This window comes from Manacus candei, unplaced genomic scaffold (genome assembly GCF_025592945.1).
Source record: "Manacus candei isolate 608988 ecotype Guabito, Panama unplaced genomic scaffold, ASM2559294v1 h1tg000014l, whole genome shotgun sequence".
Taxonomy (NCBI): domain Eukaryota; kingdom Metazoa; phylum Chordata; class Aves; order Passeriformes; family Pipridae; genus Manacus; species Manacus candei.
Window position 1 is genome coordinate 1,876,954 of NW_026138062.1, and position 27,478 is coordinate 1,904,431.

A 27,478-nucleotide genomic window follows, 5' to 3' on the forward strand; every position below is an offset into this window, starting at 1 on the left:
GCAGCCCGGGTACGTGAACTGAAAAGAGGAACAAATACCATAAAGAACTCTTCAAGGGTAAACGTTGCTCCAGTCTCTCGTGGGCAAGACTCCAGACGGTACAGGAATGATGATACGTCTGATCCTCTCGAAGGGACCTCCAGGTCATACCCACAAGAAGAGCACAATGAGTACCATGACCAGGACTAGGGGTGCCCTGCCTCTAGCCAGGTAGAGGAGAGGGACAATCGAGTCTATTGGACTGTGTGGATTCGGTGGCCTGGCACATCAGAGCCACAAAGATATAAGGCTTTAGTGGACACTGGCGCACAATGTACATTAATGCCATCAAGATACGTAGGGGCAGAATCCATCTCTATTTCTGGGGTGACAGGGGGATCCCAACAGCTGACTGTACTGGAAGCTGAAGTGAGCCTGACTGGGAAGGAATGGCACAGACATCCCATCGTGACTGGTCCAGAGGCCCCGTGTATCCTTGGCATAGATTACCTGAGGAGTGGGTATTTCAAAGACCCAAAAGGACTTCGTTGGGCTTTTGGCATAGCTGCTGTGGAGACGGAGGAAATTAGACAGTTGAACACCTTGCCTGGTCTCTCAGAGGACCCCTCTGCTGTGGGACTGCTGAAGGTTGAAGAACAATTGGTACCGATAGCCACAGCAACAGTGCACCGTCGGCAATACCGCACCGACCGAGACTCTGTGACCCCTATACATAGAATGATCCGTGAACTGGAGACCCAGGGGGTGGTCAGCAAGACTCGCTCACCCTTTAATAGCCCTATATGGCCAGTGCGTAAGTCCAGCGGAGAGTGGAGGCTGACGGTGGATTACCGTGGGCTCAATGAAGTCACACCACCCCTGAGTGCTGCTGTGCCGGACATGCTGGAGCTCCAGTACGAGTTGGAGTCCAAGGAAGCCAAGTGGTATGCCACCATTGACATAGCCAATGCCTTTTTCTCCATTCCTTTGGCAGCGGAGTGCAGACCACAATTTGCTTTCACTTGGAGAGGTGTGCAGTACACCTGGAATCGACTGCCTCAGGGGTGGAAACACAGTCCCAGCATTTGCCACGGACTGATCCAGACTGCACTGGAAAAGGGTGAGGCTCCAGAGCACCTACAGTACATTGATGACATCATTGTATGGGGGAACACAGCGGGCGAAGTCTTCGAGAAAGGAGAGAAGATAATCCAGATTCTCCTAAGAGCCGGTTTTGCCATTAAACGGAGTAAGGTCAAGGGACCTGCTCAGGAAATTCAGTTCCTAGGAGTGAAGTGGCAAGATGGACGCCGTCTAATTCCAATGGAGGTGATTAACAAAATAGCAGCCATGTCCCCACCAACCAGCAAGAAGGAAACACAGGCTTTCCTAGGCGCTGTGGGCTTTTGGAGGATGCATATCCCCGAGTATAGTCAGATTGTAAGCCCTCTCTACCTTGTGACACGGAAGAAAAATGATTTCCAGTGGGGCCCCGAACAACAACAAGCCTTTGAACAAATTAAACAGGAGATTGCCCATGCGGTAGCCCTTGGGCCAGTAAGGACAGGACAGGACGTGAAGAACGTGCTCTACACCGCAGCCGGGGAGAATGGCCCTTCTTGGAGCCTCTGGCAGAAAGTGCCTGGGGAGACCCGAGGACGACCGCTGGGATTCTGGAGTCGGGGATACAAAGGATCTGAAGCCAGCTATACACCAACTGAGAAAGAGATCCTGGCTGCCTATGAAGGAGTTCGAGCTGCCTCAGAAGTAATCGGCACCGAAGCGCAGCTCCTCCTGGCACCCCGACTACCAGTGCTGGGCTGGATGTTCAAGGGAAGAGTTCCTTCCACACATCATGCCACCGATGCCACATGGAGTAAGTGGATGGCTCTGATCACGCAGCGAACCCGGATAGGGAATCCTAATCGCCCTGGGATTCTGGAAATTATCACCAATTGGCCCGAAGGTGAGAGTTTCGGACTATCCTCTGAAGAAGAGGAGGAGAAGGTGACACGTGCTGAGGAGGCCCCACCATATGACAAGCTACCAGCAGATGAAAGGCGATATGTGCTCTTCACGGATGGCTCCTGCCGCATTGTAGGGACAAACCGAAAATGGAAGGCAGCTGTATGGAGTCCCACACGGCGAGTTGCAGAAGCGACTGAAGGACAAGGTGGGTCAAGTCAGTTTGCAGAGCTTAAAGCCGTTCAGTTGGCTTTGGATATAGCTGAACGAGAGAAGTGGCCAAGACTCTATCTCTACACTGACTCATGGATGGTGGCCAATGCTCTGTGGGGATGGCTGGAGCGATGGAAAAAGGCCAACTGGCAGCGCCAAGGGAAACCCATCTGGGCGGCGGAGATGTGGCAGGACATCGCTGGCCGGGTAGAGAAGCTGAGTGTGAAGGTCCGTCACGTAGACGCTCATGTAGGCAAGAAACGGGCTAATGAGGAGCATCATAACAACAAGCAGGCGGACCGAGCTGCCAGGATTAAAGTCTCTCAGGTAGATCTGGATTGGCAGCACAAAGGAGAATTATTTCTGGCTCGATGGGCCCATGACGCCTCCGGTCACCAGGGGAGAGATGCAACATACAGATGGGCTCGTGACCGAGGGGTGGACTTAACCAAGGACATTGTCTCACAGGTCATCCATGACTGTGAGACATGTGCTGCCATCAAGCAGGCCAAGCGGGTGAAGCCTCTATGGTATGGTGGACGGTGGTCAAAGTACAGGTATGGGGAAGCCTGGCAAGTTGACTACATCACGCTCCCCAAAACCCGCCAAGGCAAGCACTACGTACTGACCATGGTAGAAGGAAGCACTGGATGGTTGGAGACATACCCCGTGCCTCATGCCACTGCCCGGAATACCATCCTGGGCCTTGAAAAACAAGTCCTGTGGCGACACGGCACCCCGGAGAGAATTGAGTCTGATAATGGGACCCATTTCAAGAATGGCCTTATAGACACCTGGGCCAAAGAGCACGGCATTGAGTGGGTGTATCATATCCCCTACCATGCACCAGCTGCTGGAAAAGTTGAGCGGTGCAACGGACTGCTGAAAACCACTCTGAAGGCACTGTGTGGGGAGACTCTCAAACACTGGGAGCTGCATTTAGCAAAGGCCACCTGGTTGGTCAACACCCGAGGTTCCATCAATCGAGCTGGCCCTGCCCAATCAGAACTTTTGCATACTGTAGATGGAGATAAAGTCCCCGTGGTACATATGAGAGGAATGTTAGGGAAGACTGTTTGGATTAGTCCCACCTCAAGCAAAGGCAAACCCATCCGAGGGATTGTTTTTGCTCAGGGACCTGGTTCCACCTGGTGGGTAATGCAAAAAGATGGGGAGACACGTTGTGTACCACAAGGGGACCTAATTTTGAGTGAGAATGGTCTGTAATGTTTCATTGTATATATATATATATATATATAGATAGATAGATGTATATAGTTTTAAAGGGATATAGTTTTTAAAGGGGGTTAATTTGGGCATGACATGGATGGCATAGAATAAGGGGTGGATAATGTCCTAGTTAGGACAGCTGAGATCAGTTCATCATGGTGGGTGTAACCCAAAACTGTATTCTATAGCCTTCCATGTCATTTCCCAGAAACTAGACTATTGTTGTCAATAGACCATTCGCACCCTCTGCCCATAGAGCATGGTGGGTGTAACCCAAAACTGTATTCTATAGCCTTCCATGTCATTTCCCAGAAACTAGACTATTGTTGTCAATAGACTATTCGCACCCTCTGCCCATAGAGCCTGACTCCTCAGGCTATAAACTAGGTGTTAAGAGGCCTGTGAGATAGAAGGATGTTTCTGTCCTCACACCCTTTGTGAACTCCCTGCCCTGAGGGGAGTACCAAGCATTCCTGCCTGAACTGGAGGATATATAATCTTGGAGTTTTGGAACATTTTGGAACCCACTCGTGGGATCCAGAGGACGGCTGCATCTCATCGCTCTCAACCAGACTTAGACCACCACTGGACTGCGATCACCAGTTCTGGCCAGACTGCAGTAGCTCTCCCACCAGCAGGTTCTTCCCCTCTCCCTTTACTTTGGACTCAAACAGGGCCCAAGGAACACCACTTTGTTCAGGCCCCAGGGTACTGGGTTACACATTTGGGTTTTTGTGGGTTGAGACCAATTGTTTGTTTGTATTATTGTACTTACTGTATTATTTTAATAAATTGTTATTCTGACTTATAATCTCTCCTTTGAGTTGGGTTCATTCCCCCTGCTGGTTAACTTTTAAACCAGCACACATTCCTTGAGAGAAATAATGTCCCTATTTGCCTTGAAAGTAGTAATGTCTGGTGGAATTACACAGATGGTATGCTGGCCTAGTTCAGCTATAAAAAAATAATCTGTTCATTCTGCCCTCAGGTCTGTTCTTGCCATTTAGTGTAAATTTTTCATAAAAGAAAAGTTTCACTGTGAATCATCGGATGACATTCGGGGATCTAATAATCTAAATTATTATCTTAGAAGAAAACCCCTTTCTAGGATTTTTCTCCTCAGATAAAAATAACCTGTAATAAAGCAAAGGCCATAATTAACATTTAAGATACTATATTCTCTCTCATGTAACCTCATGGGCAATTAAAGGTTTGTACTTCATAGACCTGTAATGATAACCAAATCTGTGTATAGATGCTAACCCGTTGCAGGTTGAAATAAGAATAAAATTTTGGACACGGTGAAAACATTTGCTGTTTCTTTCAGTAGGGTAGGATTTAATTTCAAAAGAATAAAATACATCTCAAGATGACAAGCTCTTAATTTATGAAAACTGCAACCAAAAAAGTGGACATTTTATGAGCAAAAATAACACACCTACTTCAGAATTACTCCCAGGAGAAGGCATGGCAATTCTTTGCCTTCAGAAAGTTGGGACTGTTTAACTTTAGTGTGTGAGACCAAAACGTGAAAACATTGCTGACTTTTGTGAGTTAAGATAGATGCTAGTACTGTGTTGCCCAAGCAGGTGGAAAGAGTTCACTGCTTCCCTGTGATGTAAAAAAAAAAAAAAAAAAGTAATTTTGAAATCTCCTTTACTGTACAGCTCTTCACCTTTTCCACTGAATGCCTTAAACATCAGTTCTTCTCTATGCAAAGGATAGATATTTTAGAATTGTCTTGATGCAAGCTGAATTTTTGTCTCAAGTTTATTGTTCATGGTATTGGAGTAAACAGTGTCTTTTTCATGACTGTGGACATTGCCTGAAGACAGTCTACCTGTACTGTTCTGCAGTTACATTTATAAAGCGTTCAATGAATAAATCACAGAACCTGTTTTGCCTCCAAATACAAAAGTAATTATTCAGGATTTTACAACACATAATTGCTACTCTTTGCATTTCAGAAGAGATTTTGGTGAAATTAATGAACTTAAAGACCCATAAGGCCTCTCTAGTAACTATCCAGTATAGGAAGTGACTATTTCAGGTTCATCTTGTCTCAGAGGACAGCAGTGAAGACTGAGCCCTGAGTTCCTTTAAAACCAGCTATCCTCTGTAAAATACAACCTATATTAACAGGAGAAAAGATCAATTTTTTTATTATTAATATTTTGACATTTTTACTGCATTATCATATAACTCATCCTAAATCTCCAGGAAGTTTTCTGCCTCCATACCAGTGCCTTAAACGTGAACTAAAACCTTTATAAAAATTGATTAAAACTGATGTCATAATCAATAGGTTAGTGTCTATTATTAAATATAATCTTGAAGACTGCATTGGTTTCACTGAAATGACCACATATTTTCTTGGCGTCTGAGAGTACAGAATAACCACCTGAGAATACACCACATTTGCAGCCGCCAAAAAACATCTGCAGTTAGTGACATTGGTCTGAATAGCAGTCTAAGGGGTAGCCAGAGATCTCTTCTGTTTTCAAAAAAAGGATGGATATGCATCAGGGCGTTGTTTAATATTTTAGTCCATATCTCCCCTATGCTATCTTTGACTTCTGAGTTTCTCCCTTGAAGAAAACACCAACATGAGACTGATAAAAAACTATGCAAATATTCACAGTATATTTACAGTGTTTATGCCAAACTATATTTTTTTATTATTTTCCTTTTGTCAAACCATGCTCTGTTCCTGGCTATTAACACAGAAGGTCTACAAAAGCATTTTGAGAGGTTTCATTTGCCATTGTTGAGATAATCTGACAGACACAAAAGCCCCAGGGATACCCTATGCTGAAATCTGTCTCTGGATTCTTTTTCTTTTCTGGAAAGGTTCAGCTAAGATTATACGAGTGCTTCCTCACAAACCCATCTGGCAAAGGACAGAAAGAAGTTCCTCTCTGGAGCAGCTCATCTAACCTACCTGACACTTACCTGAGAATGAGAAAAATCTGCTGAAGCTGTCTCTTTCTCTTTACAGACTCAGTGGGCAGACAGAAGACTTATTTTAAATGTATATGTCCTTTTGGGAAGGAAGACAAACAGAGACAAGAAGAATCCCTTCTAGAATCCTTCAGTCCAGTTTCTAACACAAAAGGAAGGTGGAAAAAAGGTATTAAGATTTTGTGTCTATACATTCCAAACCGATATCCTCAGTGTGTCTAATGTTATCAAGAAGTTTACAAGATTAATTCTAGAGAGTTTGTTAGTTGCATTAATTCAATCAAGAGATACTGTGACAACCAACAGACAAAGAAAACATTGGCAACATGTTGATTTAGTGTGTTTTTATGGAGCTATAGCGGGTTTCGTTCTGAAATAGTCTGTAAAAAGCTCTTCTGAGTAGGCCATTGTAAACATTACTTCTGGAATGCAGAAGTGGTTTGCCCCAAAATGCTCAGAAATGAACTTCAGAGAAAAGATCATGGAGTTTGTTTTCTGTGCTCCAACCATTCAAATGTCAAACTACTCTTTTCATGTCTCAGTTGTTTCTTCCTTCCTTTTATAAAGGATGCAATGTAAAAAAAAACCAAAACTAATTTAGAATGTTCTCTGCATTTTCCTGGTAGGATAGGTAATGCTGAGTCAATTAAAGAGTAATTGAAATACAGGAGCCCCATGTATCTCTGTTGACTTCCATTGGAAGGACACTTTAGGTGCTAGCCCAGTCACGCAGGAGGAACATAATGATGCTGTGTACCATTATTTTTTCGTACTGTATTTTGATTTATTTTTTTTTTGACTAGCAACTTCTAGAATGGAGAAGGGCATGATTTTTGCTCTAAGAAAAGGTAATTTTCTCAACACTATTAATGAAACGGTCTCTTTACTAAGGAAATTAAAAGATATAAGAAGGTAACAAAGTCAGGGAAACTTGACACTGCTCACCGTTAATAAGAAAATGCTCTGCGAACATCAGATAAAGTTCAAATTAAAGAAAATCTAGAAGATAGGAAAGGCTGTTGACACAGATAATGTAAAATAATAACCAAATAAAATAACAGAAAATAAGTTTGAACTTCTAGACTGGGAGATGAGATAGGGCAAGAAAGATAAGTTTCATTTTGGGAACCTGGTAAGTTTGTGTTCTTCTCAAGCTTTCAGCAGTCAGTGTTCTCAAAAGTCTGGCCCCTGGGTATAGTGGTTGTACCTTTTTCACTATTAGCAGTAGTCACTCATGACGGATGTCTGCTGCCAAAGCACAGCAAACATTTGTTAAGAAAATGTATTTTTTTCCTTTCCTACTATTTAAGTCCTGTGGCTTTGAATGTAGAATTTGGACGGTGGCTGTCCTAGTTAGAACAGCTGGGACCAGTTCATCACTGTATGGGTGTAACCCAAAACTGTGTATTCTATAGCCTTCCATGCCATTTCCCAGGAACTGTTGTCAATAGACTATTTACGCCTTCTGCCCAGAGCAGCCTGACTCCTCAGGCTATAAACTGGGTGTTAAGAGGCCTGCGAGATAGGAGGGTGCCTCCCTGTCCTCACACCTACTGTGGAACTCCCCGCCCTGAGGGAGGTACTGGACATTCCTGCCTGAGCTGGAGGATATATAATCTTGGAGTCTTGGAACTTTTTTAACCACTGCAGATCACCGCTCTCAACCAGACTGCAGACCACCACTCTCGACTGGACTGCAACCACCACTTTTCAACCAGACTGCAACCACCACCCTCGACCAGACTGCAATCACCACTCTTGACCAGACTGCAACAGCACTCTCACCAACAGGTTTTCCCCTCTCCTTTTCCTTTGGACACAGGGGGCCCAAAGAACACCACTCTGTTCATGCCCCAAGGTGCTGGGTTATACATTTTGGTTTTGTGGGTTAAAACCAATTGTTTGTCTGTATAATCATACTTAGTGTATTATTTTATTAAATTGTTATTCTGACTTATAATCTCTCTGTCGAGTTGGGTTCATTTCCCCTGCCGGTTTACCTTTAAACCAGCACAGAGGAAGACATAGGAATTTATTTCTTTAGAAAAATAAAGTGATTTCCTAATAATTCAAATTGTTTTTTCAGCATAGTAACTCTGTAAATAATCAAATTTTATTGTTGATCTAGATGTAATTAAAATATTAATTATTTACTGGTTTAGTCTGCCTATTTTAACAGTTTTGGAACATGTTCAGTGTCTTTATTACAGGCTTAGGATTTTTTTCAGTTTGAGCACTGCAGGCTTTGTATCACATATAAAAAATCAGTCCTTTTCTTCATCATTAGAAAAAGGAACAATCACGATTTGTTTATGTCTCCTACCACTACTGCAATTTTACATTTGATAAATATCAGCTCAAATCTGCAAATACCTAATCAGCCTTAATATTTGCAAGTAATCCCAGTGGAATTGACAAGTAGGACTTAATGGATTCTCTGTGGCATCTAAGAAGACTTAGAAGAAGTTCAGGTCAGTCATCATAAGAAAAAACTGCGGACAATACGAGATTCCTCAATCATTTCTGAAACATTTGTACATTTTTTAGAAATTCTATGTCACATACAATTCAACAGAATGGAAAAGCATACCTGTAAATGGAGTTTCCTTTGAAAGGTAGCTTGGGGCCACTAATTGCTCATTTGAAATTCTGCTTTTCAGCATGGTATTGCGTTATGCATGGTCTATCAGTATTTGGAATACCATTCTAAAAGACATTGAGGATGACTGTCCATTCTCACTTTTGTGCCCAATCTGCCTTTTACTCCCTGGTAACCACATACAGCCCCAACTTAACTACAGTAAATTCTTACATAGGAATGTCATGTGAAGACAAAATTTAATGGGTCACTTTTTCTTACTAAGGATCCATCACTTGCAGCACCACAGCTACCATCCTACTTGCATTGCCAGTGCACAGCATATTCACTCACAAAACAGCCCCTGGCTGGGACAGAAGCTTCACTGAGCACCTGTAAGCCATTTCTTGGCTCCTGGAACAGAACCACAGCCAGCCTATGCTGTCTCAGACCAAAACACTAATTCTGTAGAAGAACCTTGTCTTTGTCACATCCAATTGCCTGCTGATCCTTGAAGAGGTTGGTATTGATTCAACCTGCTGTCAGCCCAACATCCAGCTTCTCGGGACTAAGCAAGCAGAAATAGAAACAAGGCAAAGGCTAACTACATACTCAGCATAAGTTATAACCTGAAAACAGTCAGTTGTGGACGTAGGCTACAGGGTATAACAGGAACAGGTAGAGCACTGTCTATGACTGATCAGCTGCTTTCAATGCTATTCCCATCTACTGGGATCTCTCTGCAGCATTTGGCAGTCTCAAGTATGAGCTACAGTGATGCCATCTGAAAGTAGGGTTCAAGAAGTTCACTAAAGCAGTTTAAATCTGTCCTGAAGCATAGCAAAAAGAGACTCCATCTCTCTTTTCAATGTTTCCCAATGTTTACTTTTACTCTGTTCATACTCATCATTTACTTAGTAGTATTAATTAAACAATCAATTTGGCAGAAAAGCAAAGAAAAACATTCTGAAAGGTTTGCAGAGAGAGCAATTCACATCCACAGAGGTAAATTCAAGTCTCCACACAGTTTTATTTACTGACACTAAGCTCTCTTTCAGTAGCATTCCTAAGCAGTCAAGTTAGTTCTGTATGGTTAGGAGATTGCATCCTATCATCTGTCTATTGATTTTTCCTTTCCTATAAAAACCTTTATCACTTCTATATGGACAAAACAATGAAATAACCTAGACTTCAATTAGTACAGAATATTCAGCATGAATCTTCAGCAGTACAGATCCTAGGAGCATATGAAACCATTTTCCTATTTTCTATCCAGGAAACACCAAATGGGGCTCAAATTCTTGTACTTCGTCTTTAAGACTTCCCCTCTCTAATCCTGCTGAAAACTGACTACAGAGCTGACAATTCCATTCTGCTGGCATAATGCACTTTTCTGTTGTAAGTGTGCAGCTTTCTTAAGGGATTGGATGATGCAGAACTACATAAACTGAACTCGCATGGAAACTAAGGACTGTCACAAAATTCAGCACCTGCTGCAGCTCGATTGTCTCTTTAGTGCAAAGAGAGGCTGACTTGCCCAGCGGAGGAAAGTCTCCAGATGTGTCCCACCTGACTTAAACACACCACTGTACATGTTGCTCTTTTCCCAGAGAGAAAAAACAAGAAAAAGTAATCTCAGTATGAGAGATACTAAGTATGCTGCTTAATATGCTTCTGAAGAAATGCTGGACCTTTTTTCAGAGTGAGACTAGTATAAAGACTAGGACAGGAAGAATAGAATAGAATAGAATAGAATAGAATAGAATAGAATAGAATAGAATAGAATAGAATAGAATAGAACAGAATAGAATAGAAAGACCATCCTCTAGTCAAGAAATTTGGTATTTAAGGTAGTTCAGGATGTGACTTCAATAGCTTTGCTTTAATATCAGTGCAGACATTGATCTTTACCATCTTGGTCTTCAGTGTGAAAATGAGAGCAAAAGAATCCTAATTCTGTATTGCCTTACAGTCATGAATGCGAAGTGACTACAAATGTCATGGTGATGCTGGTTTTTCAACAGCCTGGAACTGTCTTTACTAAAGCGGAACTGATTGCTCAAAGGGAAAGGCAATAAAGATCCAAATCTCAGTAGTGCTGGGGAAAATAGTCTTGTCATCTTGGTTACATACAGCAGCTGTAAGTTTGCCTTTGTCTGTCAGTTCAGGTAGGTTTCGTGACTCAGTTGTTTCACTAGAACAGTAGAGAGAATGTGGGCTGATGTTTAATCATTTGCACAGGTAAAGAAAATTCCCATTAAAGCAGTATAATCAAACAGTTGTATCACAAAGCTTTGCTACCTAAAAAGGAAATTATTAACTTAGTGTCAGTTTTAAACTATGCCCCTGTAACTATTGTGAAGATTACATAGAAAGGATCAAAAACCTGTGACAGGTTAAGATTTTCCTTTTTTGTTGTTGTTTTACTGCATTTTAGATTGAAACAGTAGTGAATTTTATTCACTGAATGAAGAAAACATTTGAACTGTTGTATTACTTTGACCATTTCTTTTAATTCTTTACAAAATTGGATGGTGTGCCTTTCATGTAACTCAAAAAAGTGGTAAAAAAGTGGTAAATGTTGAGGTTAAGTATTGTTAAAAACCTGTAGCAATATGTTCTAAATTCAGCCAGTTGCTTTTGTTATCTCATTAGCTGATCATGACTTACCTTAATTATGGAAGGTCAATGCACACAGTCTGACAGACAATAATGTGTTGCATTATTGGCATTAACAGTAGGCATCATAATGAAGAAATATTGCACATGATTATATGGGGAACTAAAATACAGTTCCTACACAAATGTGTAAGCAACAAGCAGGTAGCTGCTGTGGTAAGCATCACAGGATTCCAGACAGAAAGCGGGATATGGGACCACTTCCAAGTCTGAGAAAACTCTAGGCAAGACCCAACCATGAAACAAGATTAAACTTGTGTCTGTATCATGTATTTCCACACTTATCTCTACTTTCACTGGGAAGGCATTTTAGTGGTCAAGCATAGATGGAACTGTTGTGTTCCCTGATAGTCCTCCCAGTCTGACATCTGGAGCACCTGGATGCCAGGGAACACTGTGTAAGACAGAAGTCTGTATCTCAAATGACTATAATGACTGATGAGTATTAGAAAAGGATTAATTCATCTTTAAGGAGCATTATCATTAATAGTCAATTCTAAGTAATATAAGAAAATTCAGCTGCATTGCCTGTTGAGAGCCTGGTCCTATCCTCTTGCACAGCCGAATTGTCTATGCATGCCATAACAAAATATTTTTTGTAACTTTTAAGCATTATGTATGCATTATGCTAGATAAATTTTAACTAGGTAATGTGAAACTTGTCATTAGAGAAATCGAGTAACAGAGCTTTGAAATATGAAAGCTCTTTTTAAAATGCAATTTTGGAGAACAAATTACCTCTTAACAAAGTGTATTGAAATACTAATCAATATACCAAAATTAAAGACTGGCATTGCTGGTAGCATTTGGAGAGTTATAAAAGCAAACTTAAACTCTTCCTTATTTATTGGTTTACTTAATCATTTGGCAGTCTGCTATGTGTTAAAATTCATGAGTTTATTAAAAAGAATTTTAATTGTATGTATACTGTGCAAAATTTGACTAGTTTTTATCTCATGTCATATGTTAAAGGAATATCAGAGAAGTTATTGTAAGGGAAATATCAGTTACGTTTAGTTATTGGGTACACTGGTTCTCCATTGAACACAACGATTACTGGATAGCATGTCTGAGAGTTCAGACATTCACACTATGAAATATTTCCAAATCTAACCCTAACCACAGCTGAATGTTCCTTTTTTATCATTTCCTTTTTATTTATGATTCATCATATTTATTAAGATAAAAGCTTGCATTGCAGAAACAGTCTAAAGTATACCCCCTACATACAAACTGATCTCCAAATTACTAGCAAAATTGCTGCCTTTGTATACTTATGGGCCGACGTGATAACTGAAAATAACTTCCATTAGCACTATAAAAACTCCAGCTGATACCAAATGAATTTCATTTGATACCAGCAGAGAAAAATATTGGCTACTGAGATATTCTTTGTTCACGGTTATTTACAGTTAGCTATAATATGTGTACTGTTCAGGAATCAGCAGTCTCCAGATGTTTTTCTTTACATCATGTTGTTAAACACAAGCTTTTCCCTCTCTGACTACCCAGCATTTATATATTTATATGAAATTCTTCTCTCTTAGTCAGTATGGCTTCTGTGTCTTCAATTCATTGCAAAAAAACAGTTCTTGTATAGGGGCTATAGGAGCTTGACCACCACCTATCTTTTATCTTACTTCTGCTGAATTTGCTGAAGAGATTACTCTTTAGATTCATGGAAGGGAGATGTAGCTGGTGCTACATTCTCCTGCATTCTCCTGAAAAAGCTGGCAGCCCACAGCTTGGACAGGGGCACTCTCTGCTGGGTTAGGAACTGGCTGGAGGGCCAGACCCAGAGAGTGGTGATGAACGGTGCTGCATCCAGTTGTCAGCCAGTCACTAGTGGTGTCCCCCAGGAACCAGTGTTGGGCCCAGTTCTGTTTAATATCTTTATCGATGATTTAGATGAGGGGATTGAGTCCATCATCAGCAAATTTGCAGATGACACTAAGCTGGGGGGGAGTGTCGATCAGCTGGAAGGCAGGAGGGCTCTGCAGAGGGACCTGGACAGGCTGGAGAGTTGGGCTGATTCCAGTGGGCTGAGATTCAACAAGGCCAAGTGTTGGGTCCTGCACTTTGGCCACAATAACCCCATGCAGTGCTACAGGCTGGGGACAGAGTGGCTGGAGAGCAGCCAAGCAGAGAGGGACCTGGGAGTTTGGATTGACAGGAAGCTGAACATGAGCCAGCAGTGTGCCCAGGTGGCCAAGAAGGCCAATGGCATCCTGGCCTGTACCAGGAACAATGTGGCCAACAGGACCAGGGAAGTGACTTTTCCCCTGTACTCAGTGCTGGTGAGGCCACACCTCAAGTACTGTGTCCAGTTCTGGGCCCCTCAGTTCAGGAGCAGGTCCAAGAGAAGAGCAACAAGTCTGGTGAAGGGACTAGAGCACAAGTCCTATGAGGAAAGGCTGAGGGAGCTGGGGTTGTTCAGCCTGGAGAAGACCTCAGGGGAGACCTCATCACTCTCTATGACTACCTGAAAGGATGTTGTAGCCAGGTAGGGATTGGTCTCTTCTCCCAGGCAGCTATTAGTAAAACAAGAGGGCGTGGTCTTAAGCTCTGCCAGGGGAGGTTTAGGTTAGATATTAGGAAGAAATACTTTACAGAGAGGGTAATCATCCATTGGAATGGGCTGACCAGGGAAGTGGTGGATTCTCCGTCCCTGAAGGTTTTTGAAAAGAGACTGGATGTGGCACTTAGTGCCATGGTCTAGTAACCACGGTGGTAGTGGATCAGGGGTTGGACTTGATGATCTCAAAGGTCCTTTCCAACCTGGCTGATTTTATGATTTTATGATTCTGTGATACAGGCTATGGTGAAATTATGCTTTCCTTGGTGTCTTGCTAAAATGTATTGCACGTGAAGAACCCTGGTACTTTTGTATCAAGACAAGTCCAAGATGCCATGCAAATATTTAACATCACTGAATCCCTAAGTGAGTGATCATGTACGTCATCTGCTGAAGGACAAGTCACAGAGATTATGTCAGTGCCTTTCAGTGGACCAGGGAAAAAGTATATCTTGATGTGTAATTTGAATTCTCTGGTGTTGTTGGATAGTTCCAATTGTTTTCTTCCAAAACACATGGAGGTTTTTTGGTTGTCATGAATATACCACTGTGAAACAATGCTGTTAGATCCAGCTGAAGATTACTGGCAGTTTGTCTTTGGTGTGCAATTAGTGACTCAGGGTCAAAATAAGAAACCCCAAAATCAAAACCTAACACATAATCCAAAGGCGTAGTTAAAATTTTTTACTATCTTTTTCTTTATTCAAGAAGAAAGTCATAAAAGGAGAGGTCAGTGGATTGCTTAAATGTAAGGTTCTTGTTTGATGAATAAATAAGTCAAAAATAGTCCTTCTTTTTTAGAAGTTCACTTATGTCTTCTCAGTTTTGTTCTTAAATTTAAGTACATTTAAGAACCGTATTTCCACAAAGACCCTTTACATTGGGTTCATTTTGTCTAACTGTCTTGTGTTTCTTTACTTTTTTCTATTCATTTACATATTTTCCAAGTTTTTTATTTTTCTATTTTGTTTTATCTATCTAGCACTTGTAAACAGCAGGTTTCAAATGAAACCAAATTATTTAAATCTTCTTTGTAGTCAGAAAAGAAATAAAGACATGGCTCCTGGTGGATGAGATAAATTCCATAACATAGTTTGTTTCACGTTTTTTACCAACAGCCCTAGTGATATTTAAAATTATATCATTTAAACTTAGTTGCCTAAGTATAAACACATAAACTGGTATTTATGGAAGTCTCTGCTCATTCCTTATGAGGTAGCTTTCCTATTTATACATCCAGCAGCCCCTGAATTGAATTTTATTTCTTCTTGTTTTCTTTATAATTTCTCTGAAAAGAATGCTAGACACAAACTCATATTTAGACCATACCTAATCCCAGCTACATGAACCTTATTTCCTAGAGTGTGTTCTCAACTGTTGCTTCCCCTGAAATCAGTAAAGTTTGAAATTATTCTAATTTTCTGAAAACCAGGCCAGAAAATACTGACAGACTTTTGTGCATATTATTATTATTATTATTATTATGAATGAGCTTGGTCCTGCATCTGAATGTTGTTGAGGACATAGCAGAAATTTTGTAGTGTGGCTGTTGTGATCATAGGTGCTTTCCTGTGGAGGGCAAGGGTCTGCCTCTATTGTGGGATGAAGTCCAGAAATCTTTAGTTAAGCTCCGGGTGAAATATTACACCCATATGGCAACCCAACATCAATATCACTCAGGTCCCACAAAGGATGCTAAGCCAGGCCCGCTATCGCTGTGCCTCTGGGCCATCGTGGTGATGGGGGATGAAGGTAGCTCAGTTGAAATCAGCTGAAGGATTTGTCTCCACACCACGGTGTGGCAAACTGTGAAAATATGCTCTTAGATGCTCAAATGCGTTTCTGGTTCTAAGCCAATTTCTGCTGTTTCCAACCTAGACGTACTGGGTGCTACTAAGTAGTACTCAACGCAAGTAAGGACAGTATGATTACGTTCCCTGATAGGCTTCACTAGCAAGTATGGAAGGAGAAATCTCAGTCTTTAGAAAAGGTCACTTTGCTGGAAAATTATACCGAAAACATCAGCTAATTTCATATGTGCATGTCCAGCACACCTTACTATTTTAGAAAGAAATATATTAAGATAAAATTGTAAACTCACACAATTACAATCAACAATTTTAATATTTACAAATGTTGCCTTGAGTACCTTAGATGGTAGACAATTTCCCATTGTCTTTGTCTAAACTCTAAAGAAATTTTCAAAAATCTTTCATCTGTCTCCTTCATGGAGAGACTTTTTCAAAAAAGGAGTTTTTCAGTGGCTCTTATTATAAAATCTTCTTAGCTGTTTAAATATTTGTGGTTTGGCTTTGTTTTGAGGTTATAGAATAATCTTTCCAGTATAAACTTCATGACCACCCAGAAATAACAAGTGAATTGCTTATACTGGACTCAGAAAATAAACAGATTCTACCACTTCTTTACTCTTGAGAATATTGCTAGGATGTTTATTTCTCCAGGCTTCTTACTTAGATCTACCAGGGCAAATAATTGCCCTGGTCCTTTCTTCTGAAACATATTCTGCATGAAGTTTTAAGCTTCAAAAGGAGTTGAAGTTTTTCTGTTTCCTGAACAGAACAAAACAAAAAAAAAAAGACTAAAACTCTGGAATAAATGAAAGGAGGCAGCCTGTATATTTGGAGCTTTTTAGGTTTGTTTCAGCTGCTGTGATTTAAGAAATGTGATTTTCTTTTGGTCATTAAGCAACTCAGTAGAGTCTGCTGCATCATAAAGCTCTACCTACTACAGGTAATCTATAATATGCATTTCTAATAATGACAACTTAGGACCTTGCAGCCTGTATTGTTGTCATTAATTGTGCTTCCATAGCATTCAGGGACCTGGAGCCAGCAAATTTTTCCTCTTAGAGGCTTCTTATTGCAAACTGTTATAGCAAAAAGAGAGACTATAACATCAATGTAGCCAACACTGGTGAAAGAAAGAACTGTGTTTGAGAATGTGATGAAATCTGAAAAGTAGAACAGGGCAGAGCTGCCTTAGCCTTAAACATAAAGTGAGGAAGTTAAAATTTATTGATCTACTTCAGCATTGAAAAAGGATCTTGTAAAGAGGAGACGAGGCCTAACTCAGAGTTAAGGATATATAATCTTTGGTTTACACGTAAACATAAATGTGGGATGATTTTCATCATCACAAAGCTGGAATGAGATTTGTCCCTGACACATATTTTCTCCAGAATCTGTCAATGTTTTTGCTGCCAAGTCTTCTGTAAGGAGCCACTCAATGACCTTCGAAGTGCCTGGTATCAAGGTCCATTCAGCTGACAACTGGCCAATTTTCTGAGGTAATGACAATGGAGAAGCAGAGAGGCATATTGTCTGTAAGGTACCTTAAACTATATTTACTGTTGAGTGAGTGTTCTGTTTCTATGGAAAAAACAGAATGGGAGTCCTTTAAGCTCCTATCAGATCGACAGATTGCAAGCATAATGCTGAAAGATTGCTTACCCTGCAGCTAAACCTATATTTTTAAAATGAGATTATACACCAAAAAGTGACTGAATAAATGGCCCAATTTTTATGTTATTATTTATTTGGATTTATGAGTATATAAAAGGTGGGTAAACTGTGTTTTGACATTTTAAAACCCCCACAAATCAAAGTACAAGGGGAAAATAAGCAGCAAGTTCCACTCTGTACCAGAGACTGCTAAGGAGGCAATCCTCATAGAAGATTACAGAGCATCATATTTTCTGTCTTTTCCAGCCAGAATTACTCTTGAAACTAAGGGAAATCATCAGTTCTGTGGCACACTATGAAGGTAAGGCTAGTTTCTTATGGATCTAGAGTACATTCACAGTTGCTCCCCTTTCCTACCTTCGTTAGTATCTTTGCTGGGAGCAGCTCTAGCATTGTTTTCCACATTTCTCTGTCAAAACAGAAACAGGTAATGTTTAATTTGCTCACTGTTAAAATTCCACTTAGATCCTACTGGACAAGCCAGTCTCTTTCTAACTTGTGCAATTACAGCAAGACAAACATTACCAAGCACAGCAGGTGGTGCTCAATTAATTAATCATTCTGTCGAGGATGGACATACCCTGGGGGATGTGAGGGCCTGCTTACAAGTTTTCTTTGGTTCTGCAATGCTAGCAGTATAACATTACTCTTGGATAACATGAAAAGGAAGTAGGAAGCCTCATTTCTTATCACCACCACCCTCCAGAGAATGATCTTCTCTACCACAAAACCTAATCAACACTAGAAGTCTCTAAGAGAGAATCCAAATTGATCAGAACTTTATGGACTACCAACTTGAGTTCTGGGCTTTCCTCATTTACCAGAAAAACAGACATCTCAACCTTGTATAGTGTGATATCTCCTTTCTAGGTCCTTCCTCAGTTCAGATTTCTCTATACAAACACAGAATACCACTAGGATGACCATTTAGTGTCCAAAAAAGTATTGTTTTATGAATATATAAGGGCCATTTCCACACCACCCAAAGTAATCATCCTGGTAACTGGCAATGATGTCTGAGATGAAGAGATTGATGAGCAATTCAGATCAATAAGCATCCAGGGCTTCCAATGTCAATTCCTTGGGTGGCCAGTGAAGAGAAGTAGTTCTGATGCCTGTTGGACATGAAGTTGTCATTTCATGTAAGTTCATCGTCATTTCTCTCTGATGTCCATTTAAACAGGCGCTAAGGTCTCCCAGTCACGGATGATGTGTATCCCTATCTCTTGAACTTCATGTAATGACAATGATACCAGTCGTGAAGATCATTATTTAATTCTGATTGCCTACTGATTAGTCATTTAGACCTATCTAGACTAGGATAACCATCTAACAGTGAAAGGGACAGGCACTTTCAATGACCAGGTCTTTTCACTTAACTCAGGCATTTTCAGTATCTGTCTTACCTGAGATGAATACAGTTCTGGAACTGTCCACCTAACTCTCTCTCTTTTAATTATTAAGTGAGACAACTGGTTTAGTCCACACATTATCCTTGGAAAGATAAGGTGATTTTAGTGTGACTCCAGCTCTGTTAAATTAACTACAATTCTAACAAACGATTTTATTTACTCAGACAGTTGGTAGATATATTTGTTCTCATGTCAAGATTTAATTACTATATTATCAATACACTGGCACAGGTTTCTCTAGTATTTGCTTTCTAGAGACCTCTTGTTTTAATCTATTCAATTATTGATTGGTCAGTGTTCCCAAGGGGCCACTGAAGAAAATGAAAAGTCAAATGAGCCTGAGGTCTTGCACTACTGTGACTTACATTGTCTACATACAGTAAAACTTCAGTCATACATATAATCTCCCTTTCACCATATCTAAATTCCAGTGCTAATGAATGCAGATAAATATATTATTTAGCTGGTCAAAAAGATATTTTTGCTTATTCTTCCTTCTGGGAGCCTCCTATTTATGGTGAGTTCTATAAAATGGCAGGTTCTGTAATATATGTATTGCTTTAAGATCATTCATTTTGCAGTGGAAGAAAGAGAGAAATAATATGAAGAAATATCCACATAATAAGTAATACAGCACGCCTATAGGATACATGTGTTCAGGTACTATATTTGGGCATGAAAACTCCCAAACTATTTACTGAATTTCAAAAATAGCTCAAAAAATAAATTTGGTATTTATATAATTTAGCTTTCCTGGTTGGGGAAATATCCTCTACTTTTGCATGTGCTATGAAATCTGGTCTTACTTGGGATTCAGCAGCAGTTGTCAGGGTGGTAGTCCCATGGAGATTAGAAAACCCCACTGCACTTTCTGAAGTTTATGAGACAATTTGAAGGGTAAGTGATTTTTCTAAAATTTGTATTATTGTTGTTTTAAATTTTATATAACATAAATATCCATTTTGCCTCCTTGTCCTGCTGCGTTCACTTTCTGGTTGTCTAGAGTCATCTTTTGAGGAAATCTCTTCATCTCTTCTCTTTTTCACATCTACCACTTTGAGCCATAGGGGTTCTAGTCTTCAGCATTCCTTGGAGTATAGTCAGCCTCTGCCATCTCTTCCATATCCTACTTGCTCATCCCATTCCAGTCACCTGGTTTTGCCCTTTCCAAGCCACCAACTCTATTCTCTTTGCTTAGAGCACAGTGTCCTCCTAGAACAGGAAGGCAGTCTGATATTTTGACTGTAAAATCTAAACATAAGTGTCTAGTTTAAATTATAGTCAACTCACCATCTCTCCCCATCTGTATATAAGCTATCTTCACCTGAATCCAGAAAACTTGGATTCCTATGGAATAATACGGTCTCTGCGTTTTACTCAGAAAGTCCTTGGCTTCAGCCCCACAGCAACAGTTGCTGCACTCACACAGACAGGTAACACAACACCTGTGCTTCTTGTTGATGCAATAGAGGAAAAGAACATGATTTTCCAGTCTGCTCGGTTTTGGTGCCTGACTTAGGCATGTCTCAGACGTAGCTGAGGCTCCTAGTGCTCAGTGAGAAGGGATGGTCTTTCTATCCAACACAGCTGCCAGAACACCTAGCAAGCACCTCTCTCATGCATTGCTTGTGTAAGGAAATAAAGCACTTGAAATCCATTTCTGGTAAATATTTAATGCTTCCATTGAGAGTACAAGAAAACAACAGGAATATTGAGCTTCTCTGTCAGGTCACAGATATGTCTGCTTGTACCCCTTCTGAGAATGAACACCCACCAGTGCTGTCTTGGGATGATCTGAGCCACGGTTGGTCGTTTTTCAAACAGGAACGCAGAAGACATGGAGCTATATAAGGAACAAGGGCAATGTCAGCGGGAAGCCATCACCTCACCAGACTTCTGTCTGCCCCAGCAATGGCTGGAGAGGAGCATGCACTCAGCTGAGCTTGCCTTAGTTTTTTAACAATTTTTTTTTCCAGTTTCTCCCACTCTGCATGAGTGTTCCAGCTGCTAGACCTCTACATACAGGGTGAGAAACATTATGACACCGGTCAAGCTAGACCTGCATGTATCTAGCTTTTCGTCATTCTCCAGGAATTTAAGCAAGTACCTGCTATATATCTTTAGGGAAAAAAGTAGGTACCCATCTGCCAAGAAGTAGTTGTTTCAATAGGATTGTTCACAGACAATTAATAATAAGCATGAGAGAATCTTTCAAATTAAGTAGGAAGGTATCTAGAGAGCTGAGGTACATAAAAAATATGAAGCAATACTGCAAAGGAAAGAACCAGGTTGCTGTCTCACCCCCAGATGGATTTTAATCACTGTTAGGGAGTATTGTTTCCTCCAAGGTCAAAACTGTCAGGTTAGTTTTATCCATGCCTGCCTCTCACATCAAACATTAACATACCATTTTCAAATGCAGGACAGGTCCTGATCTTGACTACTTGCTGATTGCTGTGACTTTCATGAAACATGGTGGACTTGGGTACTGACAGAGAAACAGGCTTTTTGGAGGAAGAGGATTATGTTGCTAGTGGACAAAACCCATAATTTTCCTAAAAAATATTTGCCCTCAGCCCAAAGCTGATCAATGTACGCATTTACAGCAAATCACAAATGTTTTCTTGACCCCAGTGTATTGATGTGAAAAAATTCTCTCAAAAAGCTGGAAAAAAAAGTGCTTACTTTGCAATGTCAGGACATTAAACTATAAAATGTCTCAACTTATGTAAATCTGTATACACCAACATAAAGTGTACTTAACCCACATATTGTAGGAATATGATCTGCAAGCTCTAGAAATAGCATATTTAGGAGCTGGATATTGTAGCAAACAAACTTATTCCTTTACACAGAGTTCCCTTTTTGTTTGTATGTTAGATGGTTTTGTTTCTAGGTTGGAAAAAGGCTAATCAGAGAATATTTGATTAGAGAAAATAAGCCCCTATAAGCACTGTGAGATATACAACAGTGCAACACCCCAGCTCTGCTACAGCACAATGTCAAATGAAGCCAGGATGGAATTGTTTTCCACATAGAGGGAAACATACACACTTTGTTCACTGTCCTACGCCCCAAATTCACATGGGGAGAGCAGGCACTTCTCACCATGTGGAAACTGTTAAGAGGATGTGAAAACAAATGTTTTTAATTGAAATTGTCATTGCTGAGCTAGACTGCTATCTGGGGTATCTTGCTGAAAAGTGACAGCAACAGCAGGGAAACAATGTAAGAGATTGTAAAACTGGTTTCTATTCCACACTAATTCAGGGACCACATATGCGATGCTATTGCGTTGTTTATTTTAAGATCTAATACTAAGGGTGGAAAGCCTCTTGTTGATGTGAGGCTGAGAGTTGGGGAGCAAGCGCAATCCAGGTCAGAGACCAGAGATCTGTGCCCCTCCGCCACCGACCTCCTGCATAGCCTTGTGACACTCATAACACCCTCCCTGCTTGTGTCTCCTCTCAAGCTCTGTGATTATTCTGTCTCTTCACGTCATCATTTGCCTGGTGATGGAGGCAATCTTTTGTAGCACATGCTTAAGTACCAATGCAGCAACATTGTGAATAATAACAAGTAATAGTTTGCCCTGGTAAATTGTCTGTGGAACAACTCACTTCCCTCCAGTTCAGTTCTCAAAGCCACAGCAAGAGAGTCTGACAGAGACTTGACAATCTGGAACAATTCTTTCTAAAGAACAATATTTCTTTAATTTGTATTCAGAAAATTCTTTTTTATATTTCCTCTTTTTACATCGGTGAAATCTTGAAAGTTTGACTGAGTTTTGTTCATACGCGCATGGGTGCTGTAGATATGTGTTACCATTGAGCCCACATCAGCAAAGTGCCCAGGCACAGGGTCAAGCTGCCTGCTTCAGCTCACCTGGAGAAGATCAAAGCTGTGACAAATCAGCCCTACCTCTTTCTCATGGGAATATTTATAGCCAAACCGCATTCTGTAAGGATAGGTATCTAAAGCCGATCCTGATTTCTGGATGTCGAGCACAAAGCTGAGATGTGATGAGTGTGTGACAGCTGTCTAGTACTTCCCTTTCAGTTCCTGCTTCGGGCTTTAAAGAACCCTTGAAACCCAATGTCATCATTCTTCTATTTTTACACAAGTTTACCCAGAAAAAAGTCAAGGGAGTTGAATACCAGGACAAGAATTATTTTGATTTTGTACTCCTATGAATGAGACAGAAAAGCTTTACCTCTTTCATGGAAGTCAGGGAAAGCAACTCTTGCTAAGCCAGACTGATCTTTCTGAACTCAGAAGACAGAGATATTGCCAATTCTGCCAAATGGTCTCAATGACATAAACCGATAATATATCCTGAATAAACCCGATAATATATCCAGATAAGCCAAAACTATATGCTTCTACATCAGTTCACAGCATGAACAAACTACAAGAAAGTCTTCTCTGTTTAAGACAAAATGGAATCGAAATCAAAGAATTAGTGCAATTTTCTGTTCCTATTCAGAGAATTATATAACGCTCATGCTACCACTGAATCCATAAATAGCTTACTTCTCCTGCATGCTCTCGCCTCCCTGTTTCTTGAAATATTAAAACCTTTCTGATAGCATCCTTTGGATTCTCGGTTTAAACACTGGATGAGCAAATTAAGTTTGTATATGTGTGTAATGTAATGTTCATGTGAGGTGCCTCTTCATTTTGTGTATGTACAACTTTGATATGGAAATGGGAACGCTTTGGGCATGTAGCATTTTGCAGACCATTCTGGACTCATGCACTTATAGCAAGAAGTTGACTGCTGCATCTTCCTCGTGGGATGAGGAAGCACATTTCAATGCCCTGCTCAAAGTGTGCACTCTGACCATGCACCATGCTGGGGGGTAGCAACCAGAACCCATGAGTAGACCCAAATGAGTAGACACCATTTCTCCTGTCCCTGTGTCTGCTTTCTACAGGAAGGAAAGCTTTGAAAATAGAAAAGGTTACATGAAGCTTTCCCAGTGTGAGTGACTGGGGAAACAGGACATGGTACAGCTTACTCTTGCACTTCTGTTTAAACATATCGAGAGTCTGTTCAGCATCACCCCCCTTCCAAGGGATTAGACTTGGTCCCCCAAGCAATCTCATCTATCTTTATCCCTCAAGTCACATTTTAAGCACATATCCTCCCGCCTCCTGAGGATGCTTCCAATTTTAATTCAAAAGCCATCTCCCTTTGACACAGATTTGTGTCTCCATACTTTTGTAATGGAAAATTATGAGCTGAAATAAATAAGCATGAGCCTGTGGTACCAGAAAGAATTTGTCCCCTAAAGGAAGGAATCCTCAGCAATTTCAGTTGTCTGCATAATTAATTTTTTTTGTGTCCCCCATTTGGAGTCTCTGTCACACTTTGAAAATCCACACCAGGGCACTGCAGCTCTTGCTTTAGGGCACAGGCCATTTATATTCTTCAAGTTCCACTTTGGAAGCCTCAGTCCCACTGAGCAGATATTATACATTCAAGGAATCTCACTGATACCAAAATGACTAACTGTGTGAGTGAAACTCACAGCATCAATAACCTACGTGATCTACTAGGTAAATTAGAATTGCTTTACAAATGCATTGAAAAGTAATGTAAGGGCTGTGTATTACTTTGCAGAAGGAATGGATTGAGTCACCTGGGATCCTTATCTTACAGCTGGTTGAGGTGGGGGAGGAAGGGCAGTTTTGGCTTAGTTTTTCCTGAAAGATTTGTATGGTTCAAACAGAAAACACATACTTGTTGGGGAATAGTAAACAAGGGTCTGATTACAGGAAGACAGAGTGAGTAATCATCAGACAAATGAGTTTTGAGTAGATATGATCATCACATAGTTTGTTTCATTTATCCAGTTCATATGTGTATTATTGTTAATATCAATCTCAATGTAAAACTCAGCACCAGCATGAAATGTTAAGCATGCCATGAAAATGTTAGGCTTTGTGTATGTTGTTAAAAAGTCAGTCAAATTCAAACTTACATCTAAAAATACCTCTCATATTTTTCCCCTGCTTCCACAAGTGTCTGTAAGTATCTTGTTATTCACATATTCATATTATTCCATTGCCTACTCTCCAACTGCAAACGTAGAATTCATAACCTGACATTTTTTTCATTACTTATATCCACTTCAAAAATAGCTCAAATTACTTTGAACTATATTTTCTATTACATAAATTGCTTTGTTCGAGAGTTCATAACTATAAAGTGTTATTTTTGCCGTGACTGTCGCGTGTTATCTCTCATCTTTTACCATAGTCTCTATTCTACATGAAGTATGAATAAATTGTTTTTGGTTTGTGTTGACTTGATTTGTTTTCTATTGTTTCCTTTCATTTTTTTTGTCGGAACATACAATGTGCATTTTGGCTAAGGCAATAAGTGCTCTTACTCTCCTTCCTTTGAAGCAAGCTTTACTAACCTAGAGTCTCCTCTGAATTTAATTTTCCTTTCCCTAAAGCTGCTGCTATACCATGCCTCCTTTTAGACTGACCTCACTGAACACAGCTGCTATTTCTCATGTATTCTCCTCTACTTGAGTTTTGACTTATTTAAACAATGAAAAGAAAGCATCGCCTCTACCTTTTTTCCCTTGAGATGGACCTCTGCTCCATAATTATGAATAATTCCCCTAAAATGGCTTATGTGATTGGGATAGCAACTAAATATTTGAGGAAAGATAACCTGGATTTATTTAAAAAAATAATAGTGTAATAGATTTTAAGGTCGTAGGAACTGCTGTGATTATATGGGTCAAATTCCTACAGAACAGTAGACTAATTCCTAACTAACAGTATATTTTTTTAAGCCAAATCACTTTTGAAATAATTATACATCCCTTGATAAATTACTCCAATGATTAATTACCTTCACTACTTAAACTGTGAATTCCCCTTGAAATGTCAAGCTTTGTTTGGTAGTCCAAATGCACACATGAGCTCTTCCTTCTTCCACGGGCTATGATTCACTAGTGTCAGATACTCCTACCCTCCCTAGGGGTGTTCAAAGGCTGCTCTAAGCTCAGTTTAGGATCTTCTCTTTTTTTGACAGGCTACAGAGAACTGCTTCCACAAGACCTTTATGGCAGAGTATATTTTCCATACTTGTAGTCGCTCTTGTTTCTTTCTAAATTTCCTTTCAATTCCTAAAATCATCTTTTCTAAAATCTCTCCAATATTCACCTTCTCTCTTTTTCTTTATTTTTCTTTTTCCCTTTTAAGCCTGGCACTAGCATGAGGCACAGTATTCTACAAACACTCCGGCTGGTGCTGTATGGGGGAGGGCAATGCCCACACATCCCACTCCTGCCTGACATCCTGCTGTTTACACCTCCTTGGCTCTCATCCATGCTCTCAGCCAGCACATCACAGTGGGAGCTCATGTTCAGATTGTTAACCAATGAGACTGGCCATAAGATCTTAAAATGTAATTGCTTGTCGATAGAATATTTTAAGACTACTTTTCCTGCTTTCTGCCATGCTCCAACACATACACACACACACGTAAAAGACTCAGAAAATAAAATACTTCAACCAAGACTTGCTGCTGTAATACCCCTTGAGTACAACAGCTGCCTTTCTCCCTCATGTCTTCAGCATGTGAGGCTTCCTGGGCCAGCTAATAGCTGAGGAGAGGAGATGAAAGTCATGACAGGAACCCGAAGAGGAAGAACACAGCCTTCTCTGCAGCAAGGCTCTAATGCCGTGCCTCTGCCATGCACTCGTCCTTCTGTCAAGAGGAATAGCAGTCGCATGGCATGGCACTGTCAGACCTTAAGTACAGAATGGCTCAGCTGCATAAAGTTATCCAAAACTCAAATGTCGTGCTGTTTTACAGGCAGGTGTGAGAACTGGGCTTTGCCATTTTTAAGTCACAGCAGTTTGTGTTGTCCAGTCAGACACTCCAACCAAAGATTTCCCTTATTTATGAATAGGTCTACCACTGCACCTTTGGTCCTCTTCAAAGTCTCCATTGCAGGAAGTGCAAACTCCTCCTTCTCCATCTAGCAGGTGCACACAACCCTTCTGAAATGTGGTTGCAGGTTTGGACATAGTTGTTTGAACTGGACACACAAAGTGCTGGACAACAGACTCCTTCAGACTGGCCAAGAGCACCAGACCTACCCAGGTGACTCTGCACCGGGAAGGAGCACCCAACCCTCCCTCCACAGCCATTCCTTCAGGGTGCATCTTGTGCCCTTCTTATAGGGGATTATTGCACCTTGGACAGACTTCAGAGCTAGACGGCCAATTAGTACCCTCTCTTGTCACAATTTCATGTCCATACTTGAGAGACTCTCTTTGCTCTCCCATAGCAGGCTCTCCTCTGACAGAAATGCTGCTCCCAGTCTCAGCCCTCTACTCTGCTATCACTTTCTCCCACTCCTGTTTTCTTTAT